General features: G+C 49.0%; 1 protein-coding gene across 3 annotated transcripts in view; it reads right to left on the bottom strand.

Moving 5' to 3' along the window:
• The window catches only part of LOC133353868 (5-hydroxytryptamine receptor 2B-like), a 115,454-nt gene that overhangs the window by 48,438 nt on the left and 50,217 nt on the right, over positions 1–16,799 (bottom strand). For all 3 annotated transcript variants that reach the window (XM_061570347.1, XM_061570346.1, XM_061570345.1), the window contains exon 3: positions 9,613–9,674. The gene's annotated coding sequence lies outside the window, so the exon portion shown is untranslated. The remainder of the gene's footprint in view (positions 1–9,612; positions 9,675–16,799) is intronic.

Raw genomic sequence — 16,799 nt, forward strand, 5'->3', positions numbered from 1 at the left:
GCTGGTACGACCCAGTACCTGAGCTGGGCAATGAGCGGGCCTGGGAGGGGGGGTAGCACGCTGCAGAAACTGGAAGTGCGAGTGTGTAAGCAAGCTATAAGATCAATTAAGATTTTACCTGGTTAATAACATCCTTCCAGTGATTGCTCAATTTGAATCCATCCTCTAGGTTGAAGTTATGTCTATGTTTGTATATCTGGATGGCTTCATTAACAAACCTTTGATAGTAGCCTGATGGTTTGCAGAGTACCTTGGTCTCGGAAAGACAATATCATGAGAGGCCACAGCGTTGTAGCAGTGATCAGCCACCGCGGAAGAGCCAGTTCTACCGTGTTTCAAATCCACCTTGTGCTCGCGAATGCGGTCCGATAATCTCGTTTCGTTTCTCCAATGTAACAATCACCACAAATGCAACTAAGTTTGTAAACTCCAGGGTATTGCATGTCAGGAATGACATCCTTTACGGATGGGATTAGATCACGGATTTTGTGTACTGTACTGAATCGAACCTGGATCTTGTGCTTGTTTAAGATTTTGGAAATCTTTTTGGTAACGCCAACTATGTATGGTAACGTGATGGTTTTGAGCGGAGTCTCAGGGGGTTGTTTCTCCATAGTTGGAGAAACAGCTTTGCGGATAATATGGTCAGAATATCCATTCATCCTTAATGCCTGGTGCACGTGTTCCAATTCACTGGCCAGGTGGTGTTGGTCAGAAATGCAGTGGGCCCTATGGTATAATGTTTTGATGAGGGAATTCTTCTGTGCCGAATGGTGGTGGGAATCAGGTTTCAGGTAAAAATCTGTGTGGGTGGCTTTCCTGTAGACAGAGTATCCCAAAGAGCCATCAGATTTCTTCTCAAACAAAACATCCAGGAATGGTAGCTTACCATCTTTCTCCAATTCCATGGTGAATTTGATCGATGGGTGTATGGAGTTAATGTGGTCGTGAAATTGGTTCAATGCTGGCAAGCCCTGTGGCCAAATGACGAAAGTGTCATCCACATATCTCTTCCACAGGGCAGGACGTAGGGTGGATGTCTGGATGGCGTCTGTTTCAAATGACTCCATGAAAACATTGGCTATCACTGGTGACAAGGGGGAACCCATAGGGGTGCTGCCCTCGTTTTGTTTGTAGAAGGTACCATTCCAGGTGAAGTACGTGTTGGTAAGGCAATGTCTAACCAACGCAGGGACACCAGGATTCAGTCCATGTTGGACTAGGTCTTCAATTATTGCTATGGTGTCAGGTACTGGGACCATGGTGAATAGAGAGACCACATCAAAGCTGACGAGGAAATCATCAGGGGACAGTGAAATGTCCTTGATTAGAGAGACCAAGTGAGCTGGGTTAAGTACTGCTGAAGCAGTGTTGCCAGCGACAGAAAAGGGGCCAGTTTGTAGGTGGGTGAGTTGATAGTGGACACGATGGGCCGAAGCGGAGTGCCATCTTTATGGATCTTGGGAAGACCATAACATCTGGGTGGTCTAGCAGCCGAAGGATTTCGGGAGAGCCGTTTGACTGGTTCGATTAAAGAAATCCAACTGGTAATGATATTGTTGGTTTTTGTAGTTAAGCTCTTAGTAGAATCTTTATTGATTTTGGAGTAGCTGCCCTCATTGAGTAGGTCCTGTATTTTGTTGTTGTATGTGGTTTTATCATGATGACAGCGGCATTGCCCTTGTCGGCCGAGAGGATGACTATGTCATCCCTCTTTTTCAAATTTGCGAGTTCAGAGCGCTTATCTTTGCTGATGTCGCTGATGGGTTTCTTGGCATTTTTGAGGATAGTGGCAATTTCAGCTCTAGCAACGTCTGTTTGGATGTGTCCCAAGCCTTTGAGGGCTACATCGACCTGGGAGATTATATCATCCACTGGGATATGTTTAGGGGTAACTGCGAAATTCAGTCCTTTAGCTAGTACCGCTTTTAGATTATCAGAAATTGGGATGCTACTCTGATTGATAACGATCTTGTTAACATCTAACTTTTTAATGTATGGGTCTGGCTTCTTTTTTGACAGGAGGTTGAATTTAGCGATCAAGTTGGCTTCACATTTGGTTGACAGTGAATCAGCAGAGGAGACTGTCATGTTGTCAACACAGTCCCAATGGGAAGGGGACATCTTTTCTGATAATATTAAGTGTGACTGTAAGAGAGTCTTGTCTAAATTATCCAGTTCAAATCGGAGCAGTCTTATTCTCTCTGAGATCAGTGACAGGCTTGCCTTAAACAAGATGCGTTTAGCGTTGGAAGAAGTGACCGCAGCAGAAGGAAGGTTAGCAACTCGATTAGTTGCGCCTTCTTATCCCGTTGTCTGTTAAAGGCTCTAACAGAAGTGTGGAAACCCTCCCCGTAGAGGTGGTTTAGTTTAGATCTTAAGTTTTCGTGACTGCAATGTTCCATACTCGTTGGTTCTTTCGGTAAAGTCACGTAGATATAAAATATATATAAAATAAAATAACTTTTTTAATAAAAATTTTTTATCATGTTTAAATTTCTAGCAGCCAAATACTCTAAACGCATGTTTCTAAATGTGGAGGGGGAAAAAAACTGGAGGACCCGGAGAAAAATCCACACAACCACGGGGAGAGAAAGACATGCAAACTCCAAATATAATCAGGCATCAGGGTCGGGATCGAACCCATGCCTCCTGCACACCAGGCGAGGTAGTTAACATTTTGCCATCGTGGCACTCGCCACCGTACACTGAGAGGCTCGAAGTGGAACGCATGGAGTAGAGAACATACGCAGGTGAGAGACGCCATACCGACTGAGGACCAACGACGGAGTGACAGCCAAAGATGGAAACGCGCTCCGGAGTACGGCCGCTGCGGAGATGGAGTGACTAGATCGGCCCACGCACCGCTGGCGCCAGACAGGTTGTTGCACTGCGAGGCCGCGAGAGGCGGTGATGGCTTGCAGAGGCGTTCATCCAGCAGTGGATTGACCATGGCTGATATTTTCATTTACTGAAGCCAAAGCCCCCCTATGCCGGTTCGAGTCACAGCATCTTATGCTTCTGCGAGTAGTGAACAGGGCTTGTTATTTGTGTAGGGGTTATTACGGAGAGAAGGGCGGACATAAAACACAGGGTGTCTGCACCCACACACGGGTGTCTACATCCACGTCCGCATCCGTTAACCACTGGGAGGCCATGGGGGCTCTGTGATCCCCCATAACCCCGCCCCTCGGAGGGAATCCCTATAAAAGGCGGGGAGCCAGAGAGCTCGGGGCCAGTGTGGAAGAAGCTTACCAGTGAAGTCTGAAGACCGGCAGAATAGGCCCTGGGACTCCCCTGTCTCGCTGCCCTTGTCAGGGCCGAGCTGGGCAAGCCATCGGTGCGGCCCCAAGAGCTTCCGGACCTCTGCTCTTGTAAGAGCAAGGCCGGCTTAGCTGGGTGCCGGGATCCGTGCTTTACCAGGGCTGGATCAGACAGCCTCCCATATCACTATTAGAGGAGGACTGGGAACAGGACAGGGGAATTAGTGCTCGGGGTGTTTTCCCATCTAGTACAGGTGAATGGGCCGTTACCCCTTCAAGTATTGTACTGTCCTTGAGTTTAATAAAAGAGTGTGCCTCGACTCCGTCGTCAGTCTCCCTGGAACTGACTACATTTGCATTCGGAAACGAACAGAAGATGTCAGGAGTAAGAGACTAGCTTGCTTTGAACGTTTTGCCCAGCTGTAATCTACACAATGAGCATCAATCCTCCAATTCATTGCAATAATCTCTTCTGTTGCCCTTAGACCATTGTCTAAAGGGTTGTTGTGTTACAATATTTTATTGCTTTTTCATTTGAGGTGGTACATTTTCCACCCCTCCCTCCCATCCTCCTCTCCCCTTTATTAACCTCCGTGACCACAAACATCAGTCTCCAACAGACCACGATGCAATCACCCTGAATGCACCTGATCTCATGGGATCGCCCAAGCCCTGCAGGAATGACGCTGGGTTTTACAGGTAGGAACAACAGTTCCACACTGCCCACCATTATTTGTCTGTCGTGCATAGCCCCTCCCAAACATGTACGCTCCCGGATTGGTTGAAGTGCGTCACGTGACCGCGAGCTTTCTGTCGTGCACGAATGCGCTGTCCAACCAAGTTTCTTACCTGCCCACTCCGAAGGGACGTGTTAATTTCGACGACAGACTGCCTGGCAATGCCAGGCACTTGAGGGTTTGGACGGCAAGATAACCAGCAGGTGGCAAATGCAGCATTGAATTAGTGAATTCATCCGCGTGGACCTTTGAGCGTTATCCGCTGATACGCTACAGAGAGTTTTCCCCGGGTGCTCCGGTTTCCTCCCACGAAACCATTCATCGAATTGATGGAATTGGTCACTTCCCTTCTACTCTGGCGCATGATGGCAGCAGCGGTGCGTTCAGGAGCTCGATACCAACACAGGGGTCTGCTGCTGCTGGCCATGACGAGAGGGCTTTAGCAGAGAGAGAGTTTGTGTCGTTTTGCTCTTCCTACTCCTCCATTGAAGGAGCACAGACCACAGCGGTTTACTGTACAGTCCACAGTTTGGGTTGGTCAATCATCCCGAGGCAGGACCCTCCTGGAAAGGGGGCCTCATGACTCAACGGGGCTTCGCTGGACACGTAAACGACGTTCGTTATCGCTGCGTAGGGGTTCGCGCTTGTGCCGCTGCTCTTCAGTGCGTTTTTTTTCGGGTTATGCCGCGCGTCGTTTCCACACGATGTCCGACGTTTCATCCCCCCTCGTGCCGGGGAACTTCTTGGGGAACTGAATAGAAACTCCCGCCACGTGGAGCGAAGCGTCGGACATCGTGCCGAATGCCACGTGCGGTACGGCCGGATAACGTGTCGGAGAGCCAAAGGGCATTATTATTGTTGTTGCTGTGAATTCATATCATCAGTGCTGTTGTTGAAGGAGCAGACTACAGTGGTTTGTTTGACTCTGGTAGACCGGTGTAGTCTGCGCTTCGTCAAAAGAGGAGGCCCAGTGGTGGTGAAATGTTAACTGCCTCGCCTGGTATACAGGAGGTCATGGGTTCGATCCCCACCCTAACGCCTGCTGTATATTTGGAGTTTGCGTGGATTTTTCTCCGGGTCCTCCGGTTTTCTCTCCACATTTAGAAACATGCATTCAAAGCAATTGGCTGATATCAATTTCCACATGATAAGCAACTTCGTTGAGCTATCATTTGTGATAGCCAGATTGCTTCGGAAAAATGAGCTATATAGCCCAGTAGGCCTTACCTGGTAAAATAAAAATTGTTGAGTTTAGTTTTTTTTTTAACGACAAGAACTCTCCTGAAGCCCTCTCGTCGTGGCGAGTAGCAGCAGATCTCGACATTGGCACCGAGCTCCTGAACGCATCGCTGCTGCCATCATGGAAGCAAGGAAAAAATAATAGTGCTGTTGTTGGAATCTTCACCGGGAGCGGAGAAAGCATTCTTATCGAAGCCAGGTGCACCGGGCCAGTTAATCCCTTTCCCATATCGATGACGTACATCATCAACTCCATTCCAATGACGTACGTCATCAGTTCCATTCTGCCGACGTACATCATCGGAAAAGAGTTGTAAGGTAGAAGGTTATGCGGGAGGGCGTGTGGCTCAGTTTGGCACCAGCTATCGGAGAGCACGGTCGTGGCACTACAGTTCTCTGTGGTGAGTTACAATGTCTTTAAAAACAATGGCGCTGTGACTCTCGAAATAAAATCAACGCCGCGCCGCTTGTACGTTCCGAGATTCAGCGGTGAACAGGACAACGCACCCTGCAACTTGCAGACATCTCGGGACGGGAAAGGGTTAACAGCTGTGACTCGAGACTCCACGTGGTGGATCTTCCTATGGTGCCTCATTAGTATCTTAACCAGCATTTTGACGGTAATTATTTTAAGAGATGTAAAAAAAACGTTAATTCCTGATTCCGTTTCTCCGAGCTGCATAGCGATAAAATCGCGTTCACGGTTCGTGCTCAGCGCTGTGTCTAATGTGCGCAGCCGATCGTGCGCGAGTGATCCTTATAGCCAGCCTTGTAGTGATAACTCCATACAAATAACGTTGTCAAGAACACTGCAGCTGTAAAGTGAAAAATATATAGTAGGCACCGTTTTGGGCGATAACCCTTCTTCTTCAAAGCACATTAAAGAGAGTAAAATGATAAAGTGTTGCATTGTGGGAAGATTTGCTCTTGTTTGGACAAACAGGCCACAATCCACTTTCAAATGCACCATCTCAGGAGGAATGTAACTGCACCACTCTGAGAAATAAAATGTGGGGTACGCAGGTTGCGAGAGTGGGTGACGACACTCGAACCCCACTGCAGTTCGCCCATCTCCTGGCCACTTCGTAGCAGCTACCGATCCTGTAGCAATCAACTCCAATCATTAAACGGGTTCACACGTTCCTGACGATGTCGTGGCACCGACGTAAGGAGCCGGATCGGGAAGCCTCTTCCGCGCAAGAACCGAGCTTTTGCGAACACCGGACGAAGGTGCTGGACATCGGTCTCCGGTGGAGCGCCGCTCGTGCAAGCGTTGTCCAAATGTTGCTCCTCGACATTTCTCCCCCACCTCCGATTTTCTCGTAAACCAAACCGATTGGCGCGTTTTCCCGCGACGGTGACGAGTCGGTTTGATCGGCTCTGTCAGTTGGTGGAGGGCTGTGTGTCGTGAACAAGAATTGACACGTTACCTACTCGGCGATCTACCCCAATGTAAGCTTCGTAATTGTGGATGGCAACCGTTAACGCCTGATAGCCTGTCACACCTGGGAACGGTGAGCAGTCTCCCTTCCAGGTGTTAACCAGAGTCAAGCTTCCTTCGCTTTTGAAATCCCGCGAGGCCGTGCGCCCACACGTGGGTTAACGTTCATCGCGAGGCTTGCGCAAACGTGGCATTAATTTATTTATTTCGCATTCATTTCTTTATTTCGCAGCTGTAATTCGTGATCTCGGTGGTGGTTCTAGCCCAGTTCCCCGACGTGGAATGAAACCCCCTGGAGCCACCGGCCCCACCTGCGTGCTTGCGTGTGTGCGTGTGTATGTGTGTGTACGTTTGTGCGTGTGTGTGCGTGTACGTGTGTGTAAGTGTACGTGCGTGTGCATGTGTACATGTGCACGTGCGCACATTTGTGTATGCGTCCGTGCGTGTACGTGCGTGTACGTGCATGTACGTGCGTGTACGTGCGTGCACGCTGCTTGCGTCTGCACTGCGAACTCCGCTCAGCTGCTCTACTCAACACCGCCAACGATTTCGTCCTGGGGCGATTTGAGTCGTCGGACAGTCTTCAATTTCAGCTGGAAGATTGCAATGTGAGAGGGTGGTGGTGGAGCGAGCAAGCGAGGGGTGGTGCAGTGGTTAGCACGGCCCCGCACGACGACCCGAAGAACAATGTTCCATTCCTGGTCACTCGCTCACCCGCAGTCAGTCACCTCGTCATGACTCTTCTACCGCTAGCGCCATGGTTACTGTCCCCATGAATTTCACTCGTTGGTTCCTCCACCCACATGCTGAGCAGGCTCACTGGTTCGTCTTAATCACAACCACCACCACACACTGCAGGTCACAATAACACACTCACCAACCAACCCAACCACTCACACACCCGCACAAACACTCACTACCCACCCACCTATTCACACACTCATCCATCCACCCACTGTCTCACCCACCCACCCTCTCACACACTTATCCACTCACCCACCCACTTACACACCCACGCACTCACTCACAAAGACACCCCCTATTATAGCCTGAACAGACTGTTGGGGCAAGTCCTGTTAGTGAGCACCTATGAAGGCCGGCATGGCACACGAGAGGGTGCGTGGCCAGAATCGCGCCCAGCCGCCTTTGTCTCCTCAGTGGCGATGTTTACTACACACTCAATTGAGGCCGAGTCGAACTAGGGGAAGTCCAGGACCTATTATGATCATTTGTCACTGGTGTTGGCCGTGAGCGTGAATCGAACTTGGGTCGCCGGGTTCGTAGCGCAACTACGCTACCACTCCACACCCACTCACCCACCCACCCACTCCTCCACTCACCCACCCACTCACCCACCCACCACCCACTCACCCACTCACTCACCCACTCACTCACCCACTCACTCACCCACTAACCCACCCACCCACTCACCCACTCACTCACCCACTCACTCACCCACTCACTCACCCACTAACCCACCCACCCACTCACCCACCTACTCACCAATGACGTGCGGTGAGGTCAATGGCTGAGGAGGCACTGGCTCGTGTTAAAGCCAGATTCACACACTGACGGGGGCGTGGCCTCACTGAGGGGGGCGTGTTAGACGCGTCCCCCTCAGTGAGGCAGATGTGATAGCTGCCTCCCCTGGTGCTTTTTCATTGCAGTTTCATGACGAGAACAGCGAGCCTAAATATCTTTATACACACGTGAAATAAGTTACCTGGAGTATGGAAGGCGAGGACATGAAATGAAGGGGTCTACAAACATTACATTGGTGACATACTGAGATAGTAACAGGCACGCGCTTATTGCCCGCGCTCAATCCAGTTACTGAGGGGTTGGGCAATCAGAAGGGAGGCAGAGCTCGTCGCTGCCTCACCTCGCGTCTTTTCCTGTCTTTGCAGCGGAGCTCCGCAAATTTGGCGATTTTGACTATAAAAATTATTGGAATCGTACAGAATCACATTTTTAGCTCAGATCAGTGGAAAAATCTTAATATTTATTTTATTTGATTATTCTTTTTTTCTACTTTAAGTAACAGCTATTTTCATTGGAGTATGGCAGGTGAGGCCCTGCCTCCCCTGCCTCCCCTGGCCACACGTCCCTGCTACTCACCCACCCACTCACCACCAATCTGCATTTCCCAATGCTTCTCTTTCTGCTTCTTCCCTCGCACTGCTCCACTTGGGAATCCCCTCTCCCATCATTAGCATCGTCATCGTCTCTATTCCCAAACTTTTATATTAAGACTGTAATAACCATGGCCCAATTCAAGAAATGTGTGACACTCCTTATTCGTTCCAACTTTGAAAAGCGATATTTGTTGCTGGCGGCTTGAAAGTTTTGGTCCTTTTTTTACAGTAAACATCTCTGTGCGAGATATATACGACCCGGGGTTTTGGAATCCCGCTTTTTACTGCCCCGCGCTGACCGGCGCGGCTAAGTTTTTGCAAACAGACCGCACCATTGACGCGGCGGCGTGGATTCATCCGGCAGTGAGTTCTCAGCTCAGGGTGCTCACGCTGGCAACGGTGAAAGCAAGAAGGCCACGTGGCTGAACCAACGGACCCATGTTCACTCTCGACGAAGGGAGCAGATGCCCACCGTACCTATCGAACTCACCCATGCTTCACCGTGAAGGTTAACGCAAGCATGCTCCTTGATGAGACTGTAACTTAGCGGAAGTGCTGTTTATTTGAGCCGGCTCAGTTTTTTACGAGTTCGCACGCCTTGAGTGAGCTCCTCTCGCCGATGAGACCGAAAAACATCGCTTGTGAAAATGTTTGGAAGCGTGCTAAACCTGCCGGGTTTAACACGGAGCGAACGGCGATGGGAATGAATCTTATATATGATGAATCCACTCGTAATGATCTGCTTTAAAAATTTCACGAGCATCAGGTTTTTACTTTGCGTCGCGTGCTCGCTTTACCTTTTGGAATCATCGCCGCTTCGGTGCGGTGGCACCACGCCAAAGGTTTCTTTGCTGCTGTTCTGCAAATGGTACATTAACAAAAACGAGAATCAATGAAACCTGCGGCCGATATTCTCTGCCAATTACTTATTACTTTTCACTTTCCAGCATCCTTCAGATCACATGTCCTCAAAAAACAATTACATTGTAATGCTGAGCTTGCCAAGCAAGCAGTTCAGGGATCAGAGAGAGAGAGTGAACTGTGCTGGCACCGCTGGTGAGGCCTTGGCCCTCGTGATTCAACGGAAGTCTCGATGCAGCCGAGTAAAAGCGCCTCACTCCGGCCACCAATGGCTGCTCAGCACTGGTCTACATTCCCACTCTGAAAATTAACAATACCGGTTTGACTGCAATGTGACAATTTATTATCAGGTAAAGAAACCCAACACACTTGTCAACTACACTGTGCATGACCGGAGTTCACGTGATGATGTTTGCTCCTTGACGAGATCAGCAAGGTATTGTGGTTCATTGTTGGCAAGCACTTTGTGTGCATCGAATGCGATCTTATAACATGTATTCGTTCGGCAACCAGAAACCAATGCAGCTCGGCGAGCACTCGATGGACACGGTTGGATCTTGCTGTACCCGTCACGACACGTGCCAAAGAATGTTTGTAGACACCGCAGCTTGGTAATGTTTACGCCAGATGTGACTGACGAACATGTTGAGTTGTCTCGCTATTTCTGCTTGAGCACCACTGCCAACGCAGCAGCAGCAGCAGCAAATCAATGGTTTCACTTCAGATAGAGGCGCAGTCCTGCAAATCTTGCTCACGCCACTGCTGGCGGAAAGGGTTCCACTCGTGGGAGCTTTCGAGTTTCTCTCTGGAGGGTATTTTTGGCCGACGATTCAACGCTGGCCAGACGTCTTGGAAGAGGAGGCAGTTCCCCACACTTTACCCCACCACACGCGACCCTGTCGACCAACCGTACCCATTGATGCTGCCTGGGTGGACAGAGGCGGGAGGGGATTTAGGGAGCCTGCTCCCATCGTTTCAGCTGCCGCGCCTGGAGATCCAATCCGCGACCTCTGCCTTGAAAATCCGTTGTGCTGACCGTTACGCCGCGGCGGCGGCATTAAAGGAGTAAGATATCCCCACTGAAATGGCCCTGGAAAGGTGAATTTTGTTCCAAGATCACGTATCGAATTCTTTGGGAAATACCTGGGAATTGTCTGGGAATTCTGCAGCCTTTCCCGGGCGCAATGGCTGCGCTCTGCGAGATTTCTGAGTGGATTCTCCATCTCACGAGCGCCGTGCTCCCAGCGCAATCGGAATATTGCGGTCGGGGGGAAGGGGGGAAACAAACCCAAAAATAGCAAGAAAATAAAATATATTTTTTGTATTCACAGCGTGACCAAAGGGGGGACAGGGCTGATGGAATGTTTGTTGACCGCGTGTTTACAAGAAGCGAGCAAAAGGCGAGCACAAATTGCAGTGACACAAACAAGCCAGACAGCCGTGGTCACAAGCACGCTCATGCGGCGACGACGAGGACGACAACGACGACAACAACTACGATGACGACAACGACGACGACGACATAAACGACGACCACGACAACAACGACGACAACAACGACAACAACGATGACAACAACGATGCAGGGGGAGGCCTCTCAGGCCGGGGCACGGGCCGAGCACGCCAGGGGCACGCGAGTGGCGATACATTTTCCAGAAGTGTCCCAAACGCACCAACAGTTGCAACGTGAATAAAATACAAATGATTTCCCCGCGGCAATAGAGACGATCGCCAGTGGTCACGACCGCGGAAACTGAATTCACGCGTCGCCTTTTTGTGATGCCCCCCCCCCCACTCCACGTTTAGAATCAAGGTCACCACGCGTTGAGAGTATTTGGCTGCTGTAATACATTCCCACGTGATAAGCCACTTCGTGGGGCTCTCGTGATGTGATAGCCAGGTCGCTTCTGAGAGAGAGCTACCCCGCAGCTCTGTGGGCTTTATCTGGTCAAATAAAAAACATTGGTGTGTTGGTGCCGTTGTTATTCTGGTTTGTCTGGACGTATTATTATAATTATTATTTGCTGATTTTGCTGTTTTGGACCCAATTTTCCCTTGCCAAACGATCAACGAGCTCCGCACGAACCACAGTGGCAGACACGGCAACTGGGTGACGATGCACACACGGGGGATTAAAAACTCTCAGGCTGTGTGCGGCGAGTGCTGTCACCATCCAGAACAGAACCATGCAGCGTATACAACATTAACTCAATGGCCCATTCACTAACACGAAGGAGGATGCATCATCATCATTATCGCAGCCGCGACACACCGCTCCGCTACTCCTGACGCAACCACCTGGCTCAACCGCCTCCTCGGTGCAAAATTACAGCTGTTGCTCAGCGTCCACACCAGTCGTATGCAGAGGAAGAATGAGCTCTCGTGTTACTTAAATAGCCGTCATGGTCATGGTGACGACGATAAAGATGATGCTCAAGAATGTCATTATCTCCTCTGCTCGAAGAACCAATCATTCTGACTTCCTAAACCCACCCATCTCTCGTGCCCTGAACTTGGATTATGAACAACTAAAGGAAAATGTCGTTTTCAGAAGAAAAAAATATATATATCCATATTTTTCACCGAAGTAAATTCGCTCAACTGCTGCATCAAGGGGCCAAAAGTGAATATGCTGGCTGATGAGCACACGTGGGAGCCCTCTCGTGTTAGATCAGCGAGGGATATATCCGACCGCATGCCGAAGTGTACACACACACATCGACTCCCACCCATCGACTCAGACACACACAAATGAACGTACACACACACATTGACTGACACACACATACATCTACTCACTGACACATCGACTAACACACACACATCGACTTACGCACACACATCGACTTATACACACACATATCGACGTACACACATATCGACTTATACACACACATCCACTAATGCACACACACATGGACTTGTACACCCATACAGCGACTTACACACACAGACACAAGGAGTTACACACACACATGCACTTACACACATACATGGACTTACACACACACACATGGACTCACACACACACATATGGACTTACACATACAAACACAGAGACTGTCACATACACACATTACGCACACACATATCAACACACACACACACGACGCACACACATATATGGACTCACACGCAGACATGGACGTGTACACACACACATTATTACTTTTATATTTACTAAGATAGTTTTTAAATAATAGTTTTTTATATGTGTGACTTTAGCAAAAGCAAGGAAGAGGGGAAATGCAGGCGTGTGTAATAAGTAATTAAGAGCGATGGCAATGGTGTTCCGCCATTTTTGTGCAAACACTTAGAGCGAGAAAAATCGTTAAATAAATGAAAGTCAACGAATAAAAGGTAAACTTATCCTACCTGTAACTATGAGGAGATGCTCACCAATTAAGGCTAATTGACATAACGTCACTGCTCAACCCCCGTACTGAGGGGGAAAGTGTAAATATGTTAGAATGAAGACGTAATAGCATTCAGTATATTTGTTTGGCCCTGTGCAGTAAGTAGGTGGCTGCTTATGTCTCAAGAGTACAGAAAAAGGATATTATTCCCCGCACAGTTGTTTTTGTGAGCAGGACAGTGATATTTAGAAATGTAGCTATACACGCAGAAACACAGCGACTTTGACATTCACACATTGACGCACACACACACGGAGCCACACACACACATGTGGACTCACACGCACACATCGACGTACACACACATGATTATTTTTATATTTACGACGTTATTTTTTGTGAGCAGGACAGTGATATTTAGAAATGTATCTATTTTTAAAGAGAAAACGTGTGCATAAGTGATTCCCTCGCATTAAATACGTGGTCGCAATCATAGCCATTTTGTATATAACAATTGTAAAGTAGCGCTTAGTAGTCGGGGAGAAAAATCGTGTCACTTAGATGAACCATCATAAAACATTGGTTAATCCCTATCGTTTAATATTAAATAACAGAAATGGTGTAGTGACATTGCGGGATGTCACTGGGTAATGTCGACCCGAGAGAGGCACGGCGTGCGGTGTAACAAAATCGCGGACACCGCGTGGATGTGGGTGCAGTACCGGCCCTAGAGGGGCTCGGTGAGCACTGAGTGATAGCGCTGGAGGGCACCACGCTTGGCGTGCAGTGCCAGCCCTACAGGATAGGGTGTGGAAGTGCCGGCCATAGGAACGGGGTTACTAAAGGCCATGGCACTCCGGTTCCTCGAGAGGACATGTGACCGGTTAAGTCTACAAAGGGCCCCAGGTGGGGGCTAGATGTGGTCACGTGGTCCGGGTCAAGATCCTGCTAGAGGGTTCTGGAAAGTGGGCGTAGCCAGGAGCGGAGCCGGCCACACCGCAGAGGATAGAAGCCGGGCCCCCCAGAGGGAGCGCTGCTGTTGTTCATCCTGAAGAAACCTTCGTCTACGTTCTACGTGCTACAGAGTCTCCAACATGTGGACCGGGACCCAAGCTGGGGCCCGGTCCGTTGTAGCAAGTTACGGTGTGATTAGCGTAGTTAGCCTGGTGGTCACCACCACAGGTTGTTATTCTGTTAAGGGGTAGTTACCCCGTGTGTTGGTGTTAATAAATGTGTGGCCTCCAAAGAGTACATTTTAAGGGAGCTGCAAATGTGTGTGTGTTAGCTTGTGTCGACATGAATGAGAATTGCCCCCTCCCCCCATCCAAACGCGTGTGAGTTGGTAGGAGCATGCGCATATGTGTGCTTTGGCGCGCACTGAGCGGTGAATGTAATAAATACGTGAATAATAATCCAACTTTCAATCATTTAATCCTAAATAGCAGTAATAGCAATGAGTGAACAGTAATGTTACTAAATGTCTTAAGGGAGCTGTGTGACTTGGTAGGGGCGAGCATGCGCAGACGCGTGCTTTGGCGCGCACTTCGAGGCGCAAGTTAATAAATAAATAACCAAAACAGCACTAGATTGCTAATTAAACTACTTTAAAGGTGACAGACACGAAATCGGAATAGCGTTGGCTCAGCAAAGGGCTTATGGCGTGGTAGCGGGCTACTTCTTTTAAACGTAAACCCCACGGTTTGCGAGCCAAATCCTTCGCAAGTTTCGGCCACACACACAGACAGACAAAAAATGACATTTATAGGTCAGATAATATTGGTCCCGAAAGCCTCCTCCTTCTACTCCGTGGTAAACATCCCCCCCCCCCCCCGCCCTTCTTGCCTCCCTCCCCTCGTAAACAACGCTACGCACGATCGCCCCCCCCCCCTCTCCTCCCGCAGTGGCAACCTTTCCCTCGCAGGTCTCTCAACCCCCGACGAGGTGATCAATCTCTCAGTTCACTGCGCATTCCTGTTTTCACGTGTACCTTGCCAACGGTGTGGGTTTTATTTATGATATCTATATATGTAAAAGTCTAAAATTGTCTGTTTGTCGGTTTGTGGCTTTGTGTGTGTTCGCACGGTGGGGCTTACGATAAGTAAAAATAGCCAGATACCACGCCGTAAGCCCCGCCGTGAGCAAGTGCTATTCCTTTTTCATATCCGTCAACTTTTAATAAGTTTAATTAGCGATTTAGTACGATTTTTTGCACTATCTCTTTATTTAACCATGACGCGTGCACGAACATACCAACTCACACGCCTTTGGTGGGGGGGGGACGGCCCATACCAAGTCGGACACCTCCGGTGGGAGTGAGGGGGACCTTTTCTTTCACGTTAAAAATGCTTTAAAAATACACTAAACGCTGAGCTTAAATCTTCACTGTGTGATGTCCCCCCCACCCCGATGCGTGCAGTTACTAATATATACAGTCGCTAGATACTACCACTATTGGCCGTAGATATTACTGCAGAGCGGGCGGGGAGATTGTAGCTGGCGGTAGCAGCCCAGCCCCAGCCTGTCAAGGTGCCACCTCGGCTGGCTGGACAATCTAGGCGAGGCCGGAGGCTCTGCACGGGATTAGGCCTCACCACGCCACTCTATCAGGTGAGTATTTTGTGCAATAGAGTAGATAAATACTGCTATAGAGTCAGCATGTACTACTGTAGTGATCGCAGGTACCACCACAGTCGGTATGCACTGCTTTTCGATTTTTAAGAGTAGTTTTGAAATATTTTTTTGGCCCTGGCAACGCCGGGTATATAAGCTAGTTTAAACTAAAAAAACAGCGTGCCGCTGGCTGCCACTCACTCACTCACTCACGCACGTCAGACTGCGGCGCCTACGAGCGCGCGTCAGCGACGTTCAGTCAACGTTCACTTTCAGGAAATGCGAGTGACTTGACGTGCCTGGTGACGTGGGCCTGTGATTGGTACAGAGCATGGACGTTTTGAGCCGTCATGCAGGGAGTTCAATTTCGTCGGGGGTTTTTTTTGTCTGGTGATTGATAATTAATTGCTTTAGAGTCGAAAAATTCTGAAGCGAGGAAAGAATCGTCCGGAACATCCCCGCAAATTGTACTCCTGAAATCAATGTGTCGAGGAGAGGGTCGCCAGCTGTCCAGGTTTGATGTGGGACAGTCCAAAAAATTGCCATCCATATTCAGGTGTCAAGAGTTGCATCATTCAAAAATCTGTCATGTTGAACCTTACGGAAGATTTCCGCATGGGTTTGTCAGACCCTTGTGCTGACTGACAAATATGTCTGGGTTTGGTCTACTGTGGAATAGGTGGCGACCCGAGCCAGAGGAGTGGAGCTACACCCCTGCCGCCTTGTTTCCTTGTTTTTAGTCAGCTCATATCCGCCGGCTAATCAGACTTCCGCCCGAATTCTCTCGACAGATTCGGCTTTCACGGGCTTGCCTGAATTCCCGACGTTAGAATTTGGGCCGAGTGGGAATACATTACTCGACGTGCTTATCGAAAATGTTTAATGGCAGTGGACAATTTTTTATCTACACTTACACTTTTATTTACATTTAATTTAAGCAATAAACGGTTAAATTTTTATTTTGTTAATAATGTGATCCTGACCTTGTTATCATTATCTTCATCACCATCGTAATCCATCCCTCAACCGCAGTGGTCACGTGGGCGCCGCTGTTGCCTCCGGCCGTCAACTCTCTTCACTTTTGCCTTTCCTTGAACTTTTACTCACAAGCTGTTCTGGGACAATCTCAATCCCACGTACATCTTGGAGAGACCAAT

The sequence above is a fragment of the Lethenteron reissneri genome, chromosome 45 (assembly GCF_015708825.2).
Source record: "Lethenteron reissneri isolate LAM-NWPU_2019-01 chromosome 45, ASM1570882v1, whole genome shotgun sequence".
In the NCBI taxonomy this organism is placed as follows: domain Eukaryota; kingdom Metazoa; phylum Chordata; class Hyperoartia; order Petromyzontiformes; family Petromyzontidae; genus Lethenteron; species Lethenteron reissneri.